This window comes from Natator depressus, chromosome 3 (assembly GCF_965152275.1).
Source record: "Natator depressus isolate rNatDep1 chromosome 3, rNatDep2.hap1, whole genome shotgun sequence".
Taxonomy (NCBI): Eukaryota; Metazoa; Chordata; order Testudines; family Cheloniidae; genus Natator; species Natator depressus.
Window position 1 is genome coordinate 191,471,551 of NC_134236.1, and position 12,809 is coordinate 191,484,359.

Sequence of the window (12,809 nt, forward strand, 5' to 3'; positions counted from 1 at the left end):
CACAAGAGCCGCAAACGCAGCTCGCAGCGGGTCGTGAGGCCGGAGGTGATGCTGCCCCAGTGCTCTCGCTATTAGAGTCCAACCTGCAACTGGGACCGGAAGCTATGTTGCCCCGGTGCGCCAATATTAGAGTCCCACTGTCCCCGGGGACCGGAAGTGACATCTCTCAGTCACCCCCCCCACCCCCGCTCCAAGGGATTCCCAACGGGAACAGTGGGCGGAGGTTGCCCCGCTTCCATAGATGGGGAGCGAGTGGAGAAGGGCGGGGCTGGCGGCACTGAGACAGGGGGGCACCTGGCAGGAGCAGCGGTGTGGGGGTCCCGGCTGCAGTGCAGCCAGCTGGAGCCTGCACCCACGCGGCGCCCTGGGGATGGTGCAAAGCGGCCCGTGGGGGGGGGGGGGGGCCCTTCCCAGCGTCACGGCAGCTTCCGCGTCCGGCCTCGCTCTAGAAATGGGAAGGCGGGGCCGGGCCGAGCAGCTGCTGATGGGAGTTGGAGGCAGGGGAGACACTACATCTCCCATGGTGCTACGGGGCCCGCAGTGGCTGATGGGAGATGGAGGCAGGGGAGACACTACATCTCCCATGATGCATTGCCTCACTCCCCTCTCCCTGCCCCCCCCCTGCTTCTTATAGCAGGGGCAGCCTCACCCAGTTACTGAGCTTATGGCCCCTCCCCGGCCCGGAGCCCCCCGCCCCCAGGCTCCCTAGGGTTTGCAGGTGGGGTGCCCTGGGAGGTTGGGGTCAGGGGAAGATGGGAGGGTTGGCAGGTGGAAGGGGGCTGGGGAGCAACCCAGGTGGTGAAGGTGGCCACTCACATGGTCCCAGAATGCCGAGAGGCGGGGCGGGGAGGTAATATCTGCTATTGGAACAACTTCTCTTGGGGCGAGAGACAAGCTTTTGAGCCAGGCAGGGCGGGGAAAGGTGCTCAGAGCATCGCAGCTAAATACAAGGTGGAGTCCTCTGCCCAGAACAGCAGCCATTCCAGAGCTTCTGGGGACAGCGTGGGCCCATCCACACCCGAATGACCAGCCCTAGTGCCTAACCCAGAGGTGGTGCCTCTTAGCACAAGGCCTCCAGTGGTCACTGCTCTGCTGGGGGTGGTACACACAGGGCACTGCCTTGCCTAGTCACCAGAGGGCACTGCCACAGTGGTGGGGGTTTACCCAGGCCACTGCCCTAAATGACCACCAGGGATCACACAGAGTGCACTGTGTTAGCTGGCCACCAGAGGTCACAGCCCAACAGGTGGGGTACACAAAAGCCACTACCCCAACTGGACGCCTGAGATCACTGCAGTAATGGTGGTGCTGGGAAATATGTTCAGGGCACTGCCTGGCCTAGCCACCAGGGGGCACTGCCACAATGGTTGTCGGGGGAGGCAATTCACACAGGCCACTGCCCTACCTAGCCACCAAAGGTCACACAGCATGCACTGTCTTATCTACCAGGGGTCACTACTGCAATGGTGGGGTGGGAATACCTGCTGGGCTCTGCCTTTCCTGGCCACCAGGTGGCACTGCCACAATGGTGTGGGCAGATACATTTAGGGCTCTGCCACACGATGCCACTTGGGGGAGGGGCTGTCCTCCAATTGATGGAGATACCCAGAGGGCAGTGCCCCAGCTAGCCAGCAGAGGTCACGATCTCTGTGTGTGGGGGGGAATAACCAGAGGGCACTGCCTCACTTAGCCACCACGGGTCACTGCCCAAATGGGGGAGAAACACACAGTGCCCTGCCCCAGCTGGCCAGCAATGGTCACTGCCTCATCTGGGGACATATACACAGGGTACTGCCCCATTCTGGCACCAGTGGACAAGTCCCCATTGCAGAGCGGTGATATGCACTGGGAACAAGGGTCACGATGGGGTTGGAATATACCCAGGGTACTGCCTGACCTGGCCACCTAGGGTCACTGCCACCTTGAGGTGGGTTGGGGAATACACCTAGGGCACTACCCCATCTGGCCAGTAGTGGTCACTAGCCTCATGGGGGGGAGAGAAATACACACAGAGGACTGCCCCACGTGGCCAACAGGAGTCACGTAGTTGAGGGTGGGATACACAGAGGGCACTGCCCCAGTGGGTGAGATATACACAGGACACTGCCTCACCTGGACACCAGGGCTCACTGCCACTATGGTGGGGGTGGGTCACACAAGTAATTGCCCTCAGTGGCTACCAGGAGTCGCTGCAGAAATGGTGGGGTGTGGGTGGGGGTAATACATACAGGGTATTGCCCCATCTGGCCACCAGGGGTCACTGCTCCAACAGGGAGGCACCTCCAGGGCACTCCCTTGCCTGGCCAGCAGGGGTCACAGTGGTTGTGGTTCTTAGCATATGCGCAACCTGCCGCAAGTGGCATGTGACCAGGATTCATCACCGAATTTGGTCCGGTGGTTGGATCATTAGATTCCCTGGCCTGGGCTGGGCACTCACAGGGTGTGTGACATGAATGCTGATCTATGCCCTGCAGTGGGGGCGGTGGGGATACACATAGGACACTGCCACACCTGGACACCACATGGAGATATACAAAGGGCACTATCCCACCTGGCCAGCAAGGGTCACTGTCCCAGTGGGAGAGATATTCACCATGCACTGCCCAGCCTGGTCACCAGGGGGCACTGCAGCATGACACACGCCCGCTGAGTGTGGTGGAGCGTGTCCATATGTTATTCTGCACTTTAATAAACAACCCCAATGCTGCTGGTTGTCACAGATTAATTTTATTTACATTTGTGACGAAAAAGTTACAACCTCCACCTTGCCATGGACCTGCCCTAAGCTGGCGCAGTGTCCCTGAGGAAAGCAGCTGCCCCAGAACAGAGAGACTCAAAGGGGAAGGACCTTTAATGGGCAGCAATGAGATGCTGCTTAGAGACCCTGGTGAGGGGCACACGCAGCAATTCATACAAAATTTTATGCAAACTCCCCACTTCATCACACATATGAATTAAAAGAAAAGGAGGACTTGTGGCACCTTAGAGACTAACAAATTTATTTGAGCATGAGCTTTCATGAGCCACAGCTCACTGCATCGGGTGCATTCCACAACTCTGTGCTTTTACTGTTTTAGCTTGTTTCACTGGTGGGGGTGGGGATTTACAAAGTGCCTAAATGCCTTTTGAAAATGAGACCTAGGTGCCTAAATCCACTAGGCATCGCTATGCTGAGCGCAGCAGCACCTAAATACCTTTACAATCTGGGCCCACATGACTTGCCCAATATCCCGATTTTATAGGGACAGTCCCGATTTTTGGGTCTTTTTCTTATATAGGCTCCTATTACCCGCCACCTCCTGTCCCGATTTTTCACATTTGCTGTCTGGTCATCCTACCCAAGGGAGTCCTCAGTGGCACAAGGAACTGAACGCAGATCTCCCATATTAGCACCCTACCCCTGGGCCAGCCTTCCTCTGCAAGGCATGCTCTCAGCTCTCTCGAGCTGTGCTGGCATCCCCAGTGAGGGCTGTGTGACAGGGTCAGGCCAGATGGCTACCGGAGAGTGGGTTTTTTTGTTTTTTGTTTTTTTTCACACTTAGTTCAGTTTTATTCATTGCTGAGTAAAGTAAAAAGACATCTGATTACACTGGTAAAAACTCAACCATAGGATTTAAATCTGTACTCAAAAAAACACTACACATGCAAAGGGAACAATATCCTGCTAATACAACTTCATTTGCTGCTGCATTTGTCTAATATTAACAATTATAAACAGAGCCGTGCAACTAATATTTGGAACGATCCTTACAGTGTTAGAGTGCCAGGCACAAAACTTCACTTCTCTTCACACCACTGGTTCTCTTTGCATACCTGTGCTTCTTCCTCTTCAGTGAAGTCATTCTTGATGTTGAAGGTCTTGCGAATTTCTTCTGGAGTTTTCCCCTTAATCATATTTGCAACAGTCTTGCATGTGACATCAAGCAAACCTTTAATGTCTAAGTAATTTGCAGCCAGGATAAGTTCAAAAAGTGTCCCTTGGTCTACTTTCAGGAATTCTTGGTCCCATACAAGGAAGTCATCTGTTCATTTTTCCTTGTTCTCATCGTCCTCAGGGGGAGGTGGATCATCCTTGTTGTGGGTGCACCATTGGATCACCTTTTTTAATATAGCTGCATTAACATTTGGAAGAAGGACTGGGTCATCATCTCCTTCATCGTCCATTCCCAGATCTTCCAACATAGTCTTGATAGTTACAGATTGCTTTGCAATTTCAACGTCAACTTCAAAAATTTCTCCATCTGAACTCTGCAGTTTAATGGAAGGCATCGCAAGACGGCGCCCGGCTCCACGTCCCTCTGTGCTGACCGAGACCCGGTGGCGTTAAAAGGCAGATATATTAGTCCCCGATTAAGCAGGTCCATTTTCCCTGGGTAAGGTAATAGGGGCAGTTCCAGAATAAGAAGGAACTTGCTGGAATCAATTAGGGCAGGCTGGCTAATCAGGGCACCTGAGTTTAAAAAGGACCTCACTCCAGTTTGTGGCGTGCGTGCGAGGAGCTGGGAGCAAGAGGCACTAGTTGCTGAGAGTGAGAAGGCGTACTGCTGCAGGACTGAGGAGTACAATCATTACCAGACACCAGGAGGAAGATCCTGTGGTGAGGATAAAGAAGGTGTTGGGAGGAGGCCATGGGGAAGTAGCCCAGGGAGTTGTAGCTGTCACGCAGCTGTTCCAGGAGGCACTCTAGACAGCTGCATTCCACAGGGCCCTGGGCTGGAACCCGGAGTAGAGGGTGGGCCTGGGTTCCCCCCAAACCTCCCAACTCCTGATCAGACACAGGAGGAGTTGACCTGGACTGTGGGTTCCACCAGAGGTGAAGGTCTCTAGGCTGTTCCCTGACACACATGGTGGATCAGCAGAGACTGCGGGGATTGTTCTCCTTTTTTCCCATGCTGGCCAGTGATGAGATTAGCTGAGTGAACAGCAGGTTTAAGCCACTAACAAAAGTGGCCAAACTGAGGGCTGTCATGAATCTCCGAGGAGAGCAAATCTGCCAATAAGCGCAGGACCCACCAAGGCAGAGGAGGAACTTAGTCACAGCTGGTATTATCTGGACACCACACTGCGCCTCCTGGACGGTGCGAGTGCCACAGACTTCACACCACCATGACTATTTCACACAGCGTTCAGAATGCTGAGTTGTATACCAGGAGGCCAGCGGCTCAAAGGGAGCTACAAAACCTCCCAAACAACCTCAAAGAAGTGTTCTAGACACAGAAATGTCACAGCTCTGAAGTCTGATATCTGAAGCCCTTGCTGGGCTAGTCCATTGGCATGTTCCCCTTTCCAGGGCTAGCCAGATCCTCTTGGGTCATGAGATTTTGCACCTTAAACTTGGTTCTTGCCTGTGTCATTAAGGGTGGGAGAGACAGATTCCACATTTGTCTACAGGCTCCAAGCCCTTCACACCCTCTATCAGCTTTCCCCTCTCACTTCTGGGAGGCGTGCCACAGCTGCAGGATGGAGGCACAGCCTACATTAAGTGACTTGGATAAGGTCAGTGAGGATGTCTGAGCCTGAGCTGGGACTTAAAGCTGGGATTCCTAAGCACCAGGCCAGTGCTCTGTCTGCTAGCCCATCCTGCCTGTCCCAAGGGGCAGAGGAAGAAATGTTTCCATGGCAGGTTGATTTAACAAATAAATTTTCTCAAAGGGTTAGAAAAGCAGGCCTGGTGATAGATAATGACAATGAACGAGCTCCATCTCCTCACAAGCTGTGTTGCCAAAGTGATGAACTTTAGCTGGTGTTGGGTTACAAATCACTTTAATACTAAATGCGGGGGCAGTGAAATGTTGCTACCCTTATTGTATGAGTAAAGGGCAGCAGAGCTGTACTTAGCCTGTCCTGACTGACGGGGTCACCCTCAAATGAACAGAACTCACTAAGCCAGGAGCTCAAATGCCAGACCCCTGTGAAGGGAAGAGGTGATGGGGGGCAAGTGTCCCTGCCAGGAGGTGGGGGTGCTACCTGAGAGTCCTAGGCATGGTTTAACCTGCTTCTCCCCCGTGTTCAAAGCTCGAGTTAATTAAAGTTCTAGTCGAAGTCTTTTGTGTTGTTAAGGGATCACTAGAACTGGAGTCACTTGTTGTGGGACAGCATTTCTGTCCAGCCTGCTTCAGCAGGGAGGGGACGTTCCCCCCCTGAGAGCTGGGTAGAACCTCAAGAGACTGACCTGCAGGGGTTACGGCAGAGCAGCAGGTGGCCGTAGAAAGCGAAAGCGTGCAGCAAGGCAGCCAGGGGAATGGAGCTGATGGAGTGGCCAGCGGAGCAGTGGGCGGGGTGGCGATGCCAGAGTAAGTGCATAGAGCATGGAGCAAGCAAGGTGCCTTCCTCCCTCCCCCCCACCAGGTGGGAGGTGAATTCACACAGATGCACCTCTGAACCCTGGGGCCTCTCTGACCAAGGAAGGACAACCACTGTGGGTGGGGTGTGGTGAGGGAGCAGAGAGGGACATAGTAAAGGATCTTTTGGTTGTTGAACTCAAGAACCTGAGGCAAAAGACACTGCCCAGCATTGTCTGGGGTGGGGCTTTTGCTCATGGTTGAATCCTGCTTGTGGCGTTTTCCCTAATTAGTGCTGAGTGACTTCCCTCCTTTCATTAAAAGTTTCTTTTCTACGCTCAGACTCTGTGCTTGCAAGTGGGGCAGTATTGCCTCTTAGAGGCACCTAGGGGCGGTGTGTAATTTTCCCAGGTTACTGGGTGGGGATTGAGCTAGTTCTGTGTTGTATAGTTGAAAAGGAACCCCTAGATATTGAACCTGGCCCTGGTTGCTGCCGACTCCACCTGGCAGAAGGGTTACATGATGTTTTACCCAAAGCATTATGCTAATATAATGGGTTATAAAGAGAGCATGTTGCCTAGTGGATAGAGCAGTAGACAGGGAATCAGGGCAGCCTTAGTTCTAGTCCTGTCACTGGACTTTTGGCAAGTCACGCCCTATCTGTGCCTTGGTTTCCCCATCTGTAAAATGGCAGTAATGATACTGATCTCCTCTGTTAAGCACATTGAGATCTACTGCTGATAAGCTCTGATCCCGGTAGCTTGTTCCCTTGGTGACAGATAACTGGGTGTTCCTCTGCATCCCCAGTTCCAGGCATCCATTCCCTTCAGCTGTAAAATGGGTACCCTGCTGCTTATGTTTTCCTGTCTAGAAACTCCCCCCCACCCCCGGGGACTAACACTCAATCTAGTGAAAAAATCTAGTGAAGGTGAAAAAACCCCAAGGTCCTGTCAATCTGAGCTAGGACAATATTCCTTCCCAACCCCTAATCTGGTGATCAGTCTGAGCCTGAGCATGTGAGAAGGATCCACCAGCCAGGCATCTAGACAGAGGATTCTCTGTATCACCTCAAAGCACTGGTCAACCCAATCTAGTGTCCCATCTCCAGCTGTTGCCCATCCCTGATACTTCAAAGGAAAGCAAAAAACGAACAAACAAAAAATCCCAGAATACAATTGTGCACTGGGGAAAGAAATTCCTTCCTGATCCCTGCAGGTAACTGGCTGAAAGCCTGAAGCATGAGAGTTGATTATAGTCAATATCTTAGATAGAGGGGGTGTATGGGGATGGATAGATAGATAGATTAGATAGATAATGACAATGAATGAGCTGCATCTCCTCACAAGGTCCCAGCTCTGTGGTGTTTCCCTGGGAGGCCTCCCCACCCTGCTGTTACACTGACCTAATGAACCATGTGGGGAGCGTCTTTTACCCACAAATCCCCTCAGTGCTGCCAGCAGACTGCTTCCTTGAGGAAAAGCCTGGGTCCTCCTGCCCAGCTTGTGGGAAATGAGCACCGAACCCTGCAAAGTCTCCTTCTCAGCCCTGCAAGGGACATGAATGTGTTTGTTTATCTCATGACTACATCCTAAATTCCCAACCCGTACAGCATCTAAAAGGGCCCTCAGGGTGAAAAGCAGCCCCCCAGCCCCATTAATAGTGCCTGGAGCCAGCCTGGCCCCCAGGGAGGGGTTCTGCAGCCCAGAGTTGTGGGGCAATCCCCTCTCTCAGGATGGGTCACAGAGCCACAGTGGCAGCAGCCCCAGGGCGATGGGGACAGAGGGAGTTTGGATCCAGAGCGTGAGACCATCCTACAGTCGTGGGGCTGGGTCCGTAGCCTGGTCTCTGAACCTCTTCCCAGCACAATGGGGCGCGATGGGCAGATGGAGCCCGGACGTACCTGCTGACAGCATTTCTGACACCCTAGAGGGGAATGAGAGACAGAGCAGAGTCAGTGCCCTGGGACCAGCCCGACCCCTTCTGCCCCAGATGGGTCCCTCTGCTCTCTCAGCCCCAGCCCTGCCTGCTGGGGAACTGCTCATTCCCAGGTTTCCAAAGCTTTGGGTTCATGTTTAAACTGAACTGGGAGTCTCTTGGCTTTGTAATGACTGGGGTTTGGCTGGGGTTTCTAGCAGGCATGGGCGGGGGGTAGCATAGGCCGGGGAAGGCTGTGCCTCCCCAAAGAGCCTGGCATGGCCCTGCCCACGCTCCACCTCCAGGCTCCCTCCTGCCTGCTTCCAGTTCCCTTCCTGCTCTGTTGTCAGTGGCCGAGAGGCTGGGGGAAGCAGGCTGGGGCCGGTGCACAAGGCCCCAGGGCTGGAGGTGCTGGGGCTGGGGGCGCTCCGGCCACATCACCTGCCCGTCCGCCCTGCGCTCTGGGACTGGAGCTGGGAGGGTGTGGGGGGGCTGGCAGCAGTGGGGGGGGGGGGCGGGCGTGTTCTGGGCTCTAGTGGGGGAGGGGGAGTGGAAGGGTTGGGGCCTCAGCCAGAGTGGGAGGGACCAGGGGCTAGCTTCCCCCAACAGCTCGTTCACCTGGAGGGCCTATGAGAGTCAGGTGCCCAAGTCCCATGGGAAGTCAGGGGGCACTGGGGGCTCCTTGGTCTCTTTGAAATGCCGGCCTTTGGTTTCAGTCACTTCTGAAATTAGAGCCCAGCAAACCCAGAGGTAGAGCAGTGTAGTGGCTGTGGACACTGAGCTGGGAATCAGGCGGGGTGAAAGTGAGCGGGTACGGCGTACCGGTAAGAAGCCGGCACCAGCCCGTACGAAGCCCACGTTAAAGTGCTGCCACGGCAGCGCTTTAACGTCCCTGCCTCTTTTGCCTCCCCCGCCAGCAGGGTCCATACTGGTAGGGCCGCCGATGGCAGAGGTGGGGTGGGGGGGCAAGAGGGCAGCTGCCTCGGGGCCGGCCATTTAATAGAGCCCTGGGCTCCCGGCCACCACCGCTGCTACTGCAGCAGCGGCCAGAGCCCCAGGCCCTTTTAAATCACCGCTGGAGTCCCGGACGATGGGGGCCAAGCAGCAGAGATGGGCTGGCCGGGGAAGGCTGACCCCCCCAACCCCGCCCCTTCCACCGGAGGCCCCTCCCCTTCCGCCCAAGGCCAGTCCCCCATCAGTAAGAATTTATTATTACTTTCACCCCTAGAATTAGAACATCTGGGTTCTGACACCCCCTCTGCCACTGACTGGGGATGAGACCCTGTTTGCCTCAGTTTCCCCTCCCACCCTGCATCTGCCTGGTCTGTTCAGAGTGTGAGTCCTTCAGGACCGGGCTGGTCTGTGTAGTGCCTGGTACAATGGGGCTCTGATCCCAGCTGAGGCCACCAGATGCCACTGTGATGCGAGTTAATGGAACAACAAACTGAATATCTCCCAGGGGCCAGATCCTCAGAGGAGCTGAGGCACCAACACAAACAGCTGGTTTGTGGAGATGCTCAGTACCGACCCAAACGTGTTGTCATGGCTACGGGTTAGCTGCCCTTCTGACCCCCACCCCTTCTGTGGGTGCGCTAAGGGAACATCTACACTGTGAAAAAAGATCCGCGGCAGCAAGTCTCAGAGCCTGGGTCCACTCACTCAAGCTCGTGCTGCAGTGTAGACATTTGGCCCAGGCTCTGAGACCTGGCAAGGGGGGAGGGCTTGAAGCCTGGGCTCCAGCCCAAGCGGGAAATCAGTGGAGCTGAATCAGTGGAGCCAGGCTCAGAGACTCCCAGGTGTAGATCTGTTTTTGCAGTATAGATGTACCCTGAGTGACCCAGACAGCTGTAAGGCCTCATGCCTTTACTTGCCTGGGTGGGATCACATCGTTCTCCCAAGCTCAGACCAGGTGTAAGGTTCCAGCACCCTGTGGCTCAACAGTGCTTACGCAACAGGTCCAGCTGGGTTTGGTACCCGCAGTTCTGCTCTCGGAAGCTTGGCCAGTGGTGGATACAGCCTTATTAACCAAAATTCTGTCCACAATTATCAATAGCAACAAAGCAGCACATAAGGGGAAAAGTTCCAAAGGCAACAAAAGCCTAGACACTTCTGTCTTCCCTAACAGCTCAGCCCCCTTGGCAGGGAGCCCAGGCATGGCTGACATGCTCGAGTCCCGTCTCTGTAGTCTGGATTCGCCATGGGTGAGTCTTCCTGAACTCCAGCCGGGGGCCTATTGTTCTTCTGTTTTCTGAGCCTGGTTAAAGCCATTCGGGCAGCTCAGCAGGAACTAGAACATCATAGTCGTGGGTGTGTGAAGTGAGAGGGTGTTGTCCAGGCTTTTGTCCTGCCCCTGCCGGCACATAGACAGAGCCTCAATGAGTGAACTCGTTACATGCATTCACCAGCCATTGCAATAGCCCAGCCAGCTCCTGACACCAGTAAATCCATCTCCCTGGCTGAGCATGTGCCGGGGCTGAGCATGTGCAGCCCTGACACTGGCCTTCTCTGGGAAAAGGGCAGCGTTATCCCTCTCCTGCTCTCTTGCCACAAGGTGGTAAACACCAGTCCAGAGGCCTTAGCCTGTGCCAATCCCTCCTGTAGGTACATGCCCAAATTCAAGAACTGCTGGTGTGATTCGTTCCAAGCTAGGAGGACTAATTCTCCAGTGGCCCACGATGTACCTACTTGGGGCTGCCACCCCTTGTGTGGGGGGAGGGGGCAAAACTCTGGCTGATGGTGGATGTTCATCTGAGGCCTTCACGAGGCTCCCCATGGTTATTGCTGCCCCATTGCCCCTCATGGCAGGGCCATGCAGTCTGCGCTCCAGCTACCCCGCCCCAGAGCTCACCCCTGCCCCAGAGCTCACATAGGATGTCGCTCGCCTGCCCAAGGTGGCGCTGCCAGGCTCCCACCCCTGGGAAAAGGAGCCTGGCCAAGGCATTGAGCCCCGTGACGTTCCCTGGTGTTATCTGGACCGGTGATCTACTAGGTCACTCCAATCCTTGACTCTGGAAGCCAGCCTTAAGTTCTGAGAACCCCCACTCCTGGGCTGTTCCCACACAGCCTCTGGCATGTAAGCTGCTCCCAGCTACGGGAGTGAGCACTTTTGGCCAGACACTGCTTGGATTGTGCAACCGAATGACACTAGCCAATATCTCCGGTCCCAGACACAACCCTAGGAACCCCCATCTTGCAGTTTTTCGGATTTTTCAGGGGAGTTGTTGGACAAAGGGAGGAGGGGTGGTTCAGATTTTGGGTGGTTCCCTCATTTGCAGTGGCAAGATGACAAATGAAAGAAGATTGAGAAAAGGGAAGTTAACGTTTTCCCTAAAGACCTCTGAAAATTGAAAAAAGGCAAAATAATTGTTCCTCTTTTAAACCCACAAAGTAAAAGCGAAAACTTAGCATTAGCTCAACCTTGACGCCAGTTATTCTGCCGTCCTGATTCTGAAGAGAGCTGTGTGTGCTCTACTCCCAGCAGAGTCACTCAGGGAGGCCACCCTGTCACATCTCCCAGAAGTATCTACATCCACACGGATTGCTCTGCTGTACCTCCTACATCCTCAGCTACACCCAGGAGAGCTCCATGGAGCCCACTCTGCAGGTGGCCTCTTAGCTTTCCCTCTCACCACTCCCAGCCAGAAGAGCGGCATACAAAAGTGTTGAGGAGGTGGCAACTGGAAGAGCTCCTGTGCCTAGAAAAGGTGGCCCCACCAACAGGCATTCCTACACTACCTCCCCAAGGTAGCCTACACATTTCAACCTGCCATGATCTCAGGCAACCTCAAGCTTCCCTTGGAGCCTTTCACCATCACCCAGGCAACCCTCATGCTTCTCATCACTGAACCCTCCCACCCAAGCACCTTCTACTACCCACCCTAAACATCTCTTCACCTCACTTCCCTAGAGCCTCCACCCAATCATTCAGCCTACCTCACAGCAATGACCCTCACATCTCAGCAGCTGCCCCAGAAAACTCATCCCACCCACCCCTAAGCTATCTTCCCTTCTCACCTACCCTAGGGAAGAGGCTACATGTGTGAGCATAAGGAGGACTTTTTCCACTCTATTTCTGGGAAGGGCAGGGAGAATAGGCTATTACACACTCTGGGGAGGGCAGGGAGAATAGGCTATTACACACACACACACACACACACACACACAGAGCTAGGGTGGGGAAGGAAGTCAGTGAGTTTTCTGTCCTCCGCGAGAAGTATCACACATTTCTGCCCAGAGGTTGGTGAGTTTCTTGTGGTGAATGTATCTGAGTTTTTGCCCTAATTTCCACATTTCCATCTGATGTGTGATGTGCCTCTTCATCTATGACTCCTCTCCTACAGCAGTCTAGTTTCCAAGGGTGGGGCTGCTAGCATGAGTTTGTTTCACTACGAAGCAGAATGTGGGTCTGAAGTCAGTGGTTTCACTTGCCATAGAGGAGAAATACATAGAAGTGACAAGAACGTGGCATTAGGGGTATGAGAATAATTAGCAAATTTCTATACTAGTCAGATTCACTGTAGGAAACACAGCAGAAGTGGGCTTTTTAAGAGACAAAGAAATAGATTCCATGTAGAAGTCATGATTCAGTGGATGCTATCTTGTTCCTATTCTGGA

General features: G+C 54.1%; 1 pseudogene; it reads right to left on the reverse strand.

The window, feature by feature from the left end:
* Positions 1-3,762: 3,762 nt before the first annotated feature.
* LOC141984222 (S-phase kinase-associated protein 1 pseudogene) lies at positions 3,763-4,315 on the reverse strand (annotated as a pseudogene).
* Positions 4,316-12,809: the final 8,494 nt, after the last annotated feature.